At 46.4% G+C, this 6,000-nt stretch overlaps 1 protein-coding gene across 3 annotated transcripts in view; it reads right to left on the reverse strand.

Annotated features, from left to right (window-relative positions):
- TMEM63A (transmembrane protein 63A) overlaps window positions 1-3,847 on the reverse strand; it is a 30,313-nt gene extending 26,466 nt beyond the window's left edge. Inside the window, exon 1 of one of the 3 annotated variants that reach the window (XM_072409932.1) lies at window positions 3,788-3,847. The gene's annotated coding sequence lies outside the window, so the exon portion shown is untranslated. Of the gene's footprint in view, window positions 1-3,087; window positions 3,233-3,787 lie in introns of those variants that run through there. The other 2 variants (XM_072409933.1, XM_072409934.1) reach the window with 2 other exon arrangements.
- Window positions 3,848-6,000: the final 2,153 nt, after the last annotated feature.

Genomic DNA, 6,000 nt, shown 5'->3' on the forward strand with positions numbered 1-6,000 from the left:
CCAGCTCTGCAAAGGCCAGAGTGCTAACCACTGAGCCACTGTGCTGCCCAACGTTTTAACAAATATTCCCTGAGCAATATTATATGTTGCAACTTATCAGTTCTTAGATGTGGTGGCTGCATTCGTTTTCCTGCCTGTAACACACTACCTGTCCTAGGGTGACAACCCTTACTGTACTTTATCAATAAAGGAGCAATGTTGTCACTCTAGGGCAAAACTATTGAACAAATTACCATCACCTCTTCAGTAAAGCATAGGAGGGACATGTTCTGTAGTCTACATAAAGAACTGGGCACATCGATATACAGCCGATTGTTTTTAAAAGATTCAGTCAAATAATCCATCAGCAATTGAAGTCAAAACTCTGGATCAGCACACTTGTTCTGGGTCATTGGAGCCATGGGATCAGCACAGCAGCCAGGTAAGTAGCATTAGGGGTCGGCAATGCCCTGATACTTACTGCCCTAAAAAAAAGATGTTAATTTTAGGTCTCGCTGATACCTTCCTTCCTCTATTTGTGTTCAATGAGCCCCATAAATCTCCTCTATACTACAGAGAGCTGCATATCCCCTGTGTGGCTACAATTCATGCTCCATTCAGAATGTCTATATTTGTCACCGCATTGAGCTGAGACTACAAACGTACCACCCCCATCCATTATACGTCATGCAAGAAATCTTGGCATATGTAGTTTTCCTCTAGGAAGCCGACATTGCAGCTGCTCTGCTGCCCTCTAGTGCTCAGCCAAGGATAGGGAAGACCGCCAGCAGCCTCTACACAGACTGCACAACAAAACACTTTTGCAAAATGTAATCGCTGCCTTTGCTGGCCCAGCTCTTTTACCCCTCCCCCTCAATATTATTCAGGATTTATATAGTGCCAAGATATTACGCAGTGCTGTACATTAAATATGTTGCTACCAACAAAAGTGAGATGGAGAATACTACAGGGCAATACCTGAGTGATATCTCCAAATTCAAGACATTTGTAAAATGTCTCCACCAAGGGGGGGGGGGGCTGTTACAAGAATAGAACAGGAAGTGATAAGAAATTTCCATTTTGTAAAGGTTTCCCCTCAATTTTTATTCGGGTGACAACTCCTAAATTTGTGATTTTTACATCATGTGGTGTCACCAGGACAAATGGAGAGGATGATGGCTACAAAGTTTTTAGTTTTTAAGCAATTTTAAGATTTTTTTAAACTTTATTCAAATAACGTCTTGTTGCATTATCCCTCCTCATTGGGCCTTCCCAAGGAGAATACGCGGGCTGCTTTAATATACATTACACAGGGATGGTCAAGTGTTGTCACCAATGGGAAACCGGCCCTGAGAAATGCCAATGCAGCCAATCAAAAGACACGAAGGTGGAGAATTGCTGCAAAGAGCCTGCAGGATATCAGCAGCGCTCAAAGATGAAATCAACGATTCTATTTACATGCCGTGCTTTAGATTTAGGAAATTTCAGAAGGTTATCTCGCCATGGAGAGCAGCCAGGAAAAAAAAAACATTTAAATGACATTGAGAAACAATGGAGGATCCTCCCAATGATGGGTGGGTGAATTGGGTGCCACATACACAACATTGGTCTGTAAGGTCACCTGAACCCGCATCTGCACCAAGTCAGCCAGGCACGTCCCTTCCTCAGTTGTCACCTGTGCGTTGTACAACACTACAGCATATGTAGGTGCTTTATATATCTATCTATATAGAATCCATATAATATAAGCGATAGTAAAGCATCTATAAAGAATAAATTATGGAGCATGACAACACAGACTGATCATTACGGGTACCAGCAGTAGCGGTCACCATCATCCCTATGCTGAGTGCCAGGGTCTGCCCACCTGCTGTGCCCATTATGAGGGCCCCCATTATGAGGGCCCCCATCATTCGGGTGCTAAGTTCCCAGGTTTGCTCACTTGCTGTGCATATTATGACTGGGTCACTGCCATCACTGTGTTGAGTTCCCAGGTGTGCCCACCTATCCTGCCTAATGTGGGAGGGTCATCACCACACCTGTGCCATATGCCGGGTCTGCCCACCTGCTGTGCCCATTATGAGGGGCTCCCACCATCCCTCCTTAAAGACAAAATGCCAATATCTAAACGCATTGTGCAAGATTCATAACACAAAGCACAACGCCTGTGTGATCAGCCTCTGATGGAAGCAGCCATCCCCCAATTTTGAACCCAAATCTGCACTATATGAGGGCTATGATGATTTCTTTGTGCACTTTAAATGTAAATGAAAAATTATAACCTGGCACCAGGTAATCCGGGTCACGTGACCAAAGCCAATCGCAAAGCTCACAGAGCTGCCAGATAAGACGTGGAACGCGTTAAACCAGATCTGTGTCCTGGGACAATACAGAGACAGGAAAAGCCAGAAGAAGAGGAGCTCCGGTCTGTGATCTGATCAGGAAGAGTTATAGTGATGGATAATAAGCAATTTCCATTCACATGAAATACCCACAATGCTCCAGTAACCCGATCATCCGGGATACGTTGGCTTTGGGACTCTACATCCAAAGTTTTTTTTTTTTTTTTTTTTACACATTTTAATGGGGACATCTGTAGCTGGGACAAACATAAAAGAAGAAACTGTAGACATTGTGTGGTGACTACGAGCAGGAAATGATGGAAAATCTCCATAACAGGTCACACACAAAAAAATTAAACTATGGTTGTGCAAACTCTCCTCAAACCTGCACACCAGATAGGTGTGAATGGGCCCGTGGCATCCATGAGCTTTAGGAGAATAGCAAGGAGTTCTTAAGATTCCCCCGTCCTGCCTGATGCCCAACCAGGCTCCCCCCCTCCTCCTGCCTGGTTCCCGACCACACACCCCCTCCTGTCTGGTGCCCGACCACTCCCCTCTACCCTTCCTGCCTTGCACCCAACCATGGCCTCCCTGTCCTGCCTGCTCCCTAACCCCTCCCTACCGCCAATCCTGGTGCAAACCCTAAAATTCAACCCCAGAAATACAAAAAACACCCTACCCTTGAAATGGGTCACCTTAGTCCTGAAAGGGTCAAATACTCCTTTATCCAAGGTGGAAGGGGGTTGTTAGGAAGAACACTACTTACTACCTTACTCCAGCAGGGCGGCTCCTCTTCCATCCAACACTCTAGGTTGTGAGTTGGCCCTTCCATCCAATGACAAAGCATTCAGCTGTAGCACAGAGCGCCATATGGAAGACACTGCGGGGGAGGAGGAGCCTGCGGGGTATAAGGTAAGTCAAAGCCCCTTTTACATCTCCCTTAACCCCTTTCTTCCTGATTGGTCTTTAACCCAAAGCTGACCCTCCATGAGGCTAAAGATTCTGGGTGGGACAGTTCAGGCATAACGCCGACTCAGGCTGTACAGGAAGAAACGTTTGGCAAATGTTCCCCATATCCAGTAACAGTCCGGTCCTGCCTTCATTGTGCCCCATTCTAGTGAAGCGCCTAAGGCAGCTGCCTCCATTGCCCACCCCTTGGCACAGCACTGATCCCCCAATGACAGAGGTTGGGGGTCTCTACATGGGGGTCTTTATATAACAGTCTCTATAGCAGGGGCTCCCCCCACCCCCCCAGATGCCCCGGACACCGGATCAGTGTGTGCAATGCAGGAAACAAGTATCAGGCAATTGCAAAACTTGACAGATCACATGCTGAGCACCCAAAGACAACAAGAGACTTCTATAGTCCCAATCAGTGCCTCCCCTGGGGTGTGAGGGCTCCTGGAAGCCCGGGATCTGCACGTACCGACCGATCTGTTATTATGAAGAAAGAAAAAGTAACTTACCTGCAACCAGCTGCTCCCTGAGTCTTAGACTGGGGGCGGGGCCACCAACTTTCCCCGGCAGGGTGTGCTGCGCATGCGCGCTGCTCTCTGATCATTTGCTATGGGCACTGATCTCCAGTGGCATGGAGCAAGTATTGTACTGCTCCACCCTATATGTGCTCGCCATCGTGCATGCATTGCAGCTGCTACTGATACTATAAGAAACCTATGAAGGCTGCCATTGCTGGTATGATTTCCTCAGAGGGCAAGTTGCCTGCTGATCATCTGGCTTTATGTTTTTTTTAATATGCATAATACACATTAAATTCACTTTGTATGCATTGGAATATCTATTTTTCTTTTTTACATTTTGCAATAAATGCAAAAGCAATGCATCAAACCTGAACAATGCAATACATGGCGTGGATGGGGCATAATTGTTGGATCTGGGAACACATGGACGGGGTTGATTGTCCGGCATGGATTTTTCTTTTAGAAAGATGTAGTGTACCCTCTAAAGATATGGCTGTGCTTGTCAAAGCGCCAAAACGTAGTGACTCCCAGATGGCATAACCGTGCAAATTCAGCCAGTACTGCCAGCCATGTTTATTTTACAGTGGAAGGTTGGCACAATGTCCGTGTCTTCTGACCGTGGTCTTATGTTTAGTGGTATCATCTGGAGTGCCCAAAAATATCACACGAGTCTTGGCAGTTCTGGCTGATTGGGGATGGGGAGATCAGATTCCTTGGATTGCACCAGAAGAAAATGCCAGGTATGTTCTGTGAATAAACATGCATGGTCAGGCAATACTTTTTATTTTAGGCAACTTTATAAGTTCGGGGTTCCTCCACAGGTTGCTAGGGGTTCTTAACCATTCTCCCCACTGACCACCAATATATTACTGTCCTTCTCCTACTCCCCACCAATATAATAGGGTCCTTCTCCTACTCCCCACCAATATAATAGGGTCCTTCTCCTTCTCCCCACCAATATAATAGGGTCCTTCTCCTACTCCCCACCAATATAATAGGGTCCTTCTCCTACTCCCCACCAATATAATAGGGTCCTTCTCCGACTCCCTACCAATATATTACGGTCCTTCTACTCCCCACCAATATAATAGGGTCCTTCTCCTTCTCCCCATCAATATAATAGGGTCCTTCTCCTACTCCCCGCCAATATAATAGGGTCCTCCTCCTACTCCCCACCAATATAATAGGGTCCTTCTCCTACTCCCCACCAATATAATGGGGTCCTTCTCCTTCTCCACACCAATATAATAGGGGCCTTCTCCTACCCCCCACCAATATAATGGGGTCCTTCTCCTTCTCCACACCAATATAATAGGGTCCTTCTCCTACTCCCCACCAATATATTAGGGTCCTTCTCCGACTCCCTACCAATATATTAGAGTCCTTCTCCGACTCCCTACCAATATATTAGGGTCCTTCTCCTACTCCCCGCCAATATAATAGGGTCCTTCTCCTTCTCCCTATCAATATATTAGGGTCCTTCTCCTACTCCCCACCAATATAATAGGGTCCTTCTACTTCCCACCAATATAATGGGGTCCTCCTACTCCCCACCAATATAATAGGATCCTTCTCCTTCCCCCCATCAATATAATAGGGTCCTTCTCCCACTCCCCACCAATATAATAGGGTCCTTCTCCTACTTCCCACCAATATAATGGGGTCCTCCTACTCCCCACAAATATAATAGGGTCCTTCTCCTTCTCCCCACCAATATAATAGGGTCCTTTTCCCACTCCCTACCAATATATTAGGGTCCTTCTCCTACTCCCCACCAATATCATAGGGTCCTTCTCCCCACCACTATAATAGGGTCCTTCCCATACTCCCCACCAAAAAATTAGGGTCCTTCTCCTATCCCCCACCAATATAATAGGGTCCTTCTACTCTCCACCAATATAATAGGGTCCTTCTCCTAATCGCCACCAATATAATAAGGGCCTTCTCCTACTCACTACCAATATGTTGGGGTCCCTATCCTAACCAGCACCAATATATTAGGGTCCTTCCCCTACTCCCCACCAATATAATAGAGTCCTTCTCCTCCTCACTACCAATATAATGGGGTCCTTCTCCAACCCCCCACCAATATAATAGGGTCCTTCCCCTACTCCCCACCAATATAATAGGGTCCTTCCCCTTCTCCCCACCAATATAATAGGGTCCTTCTTCTACTCCCCACCAATATAATAGGGTCCTTC

The sequence above is a fragment of the Pyxicephalus adspersus genome, chromosome 4, assembly GCF_032062135.1.
Source record: "Pyxicephalus adspersus chromosome 4, UCB_Pads_2.0, whole genome shotgun sequence".
In the NCBI taxonomy this organism is placed as follows: Eukaryota; Metazoa; Chordata; class Amphibia; order Anura; family Pyxicephalidae; genus Pyxicephalus; species Pyxicephalus adspersus.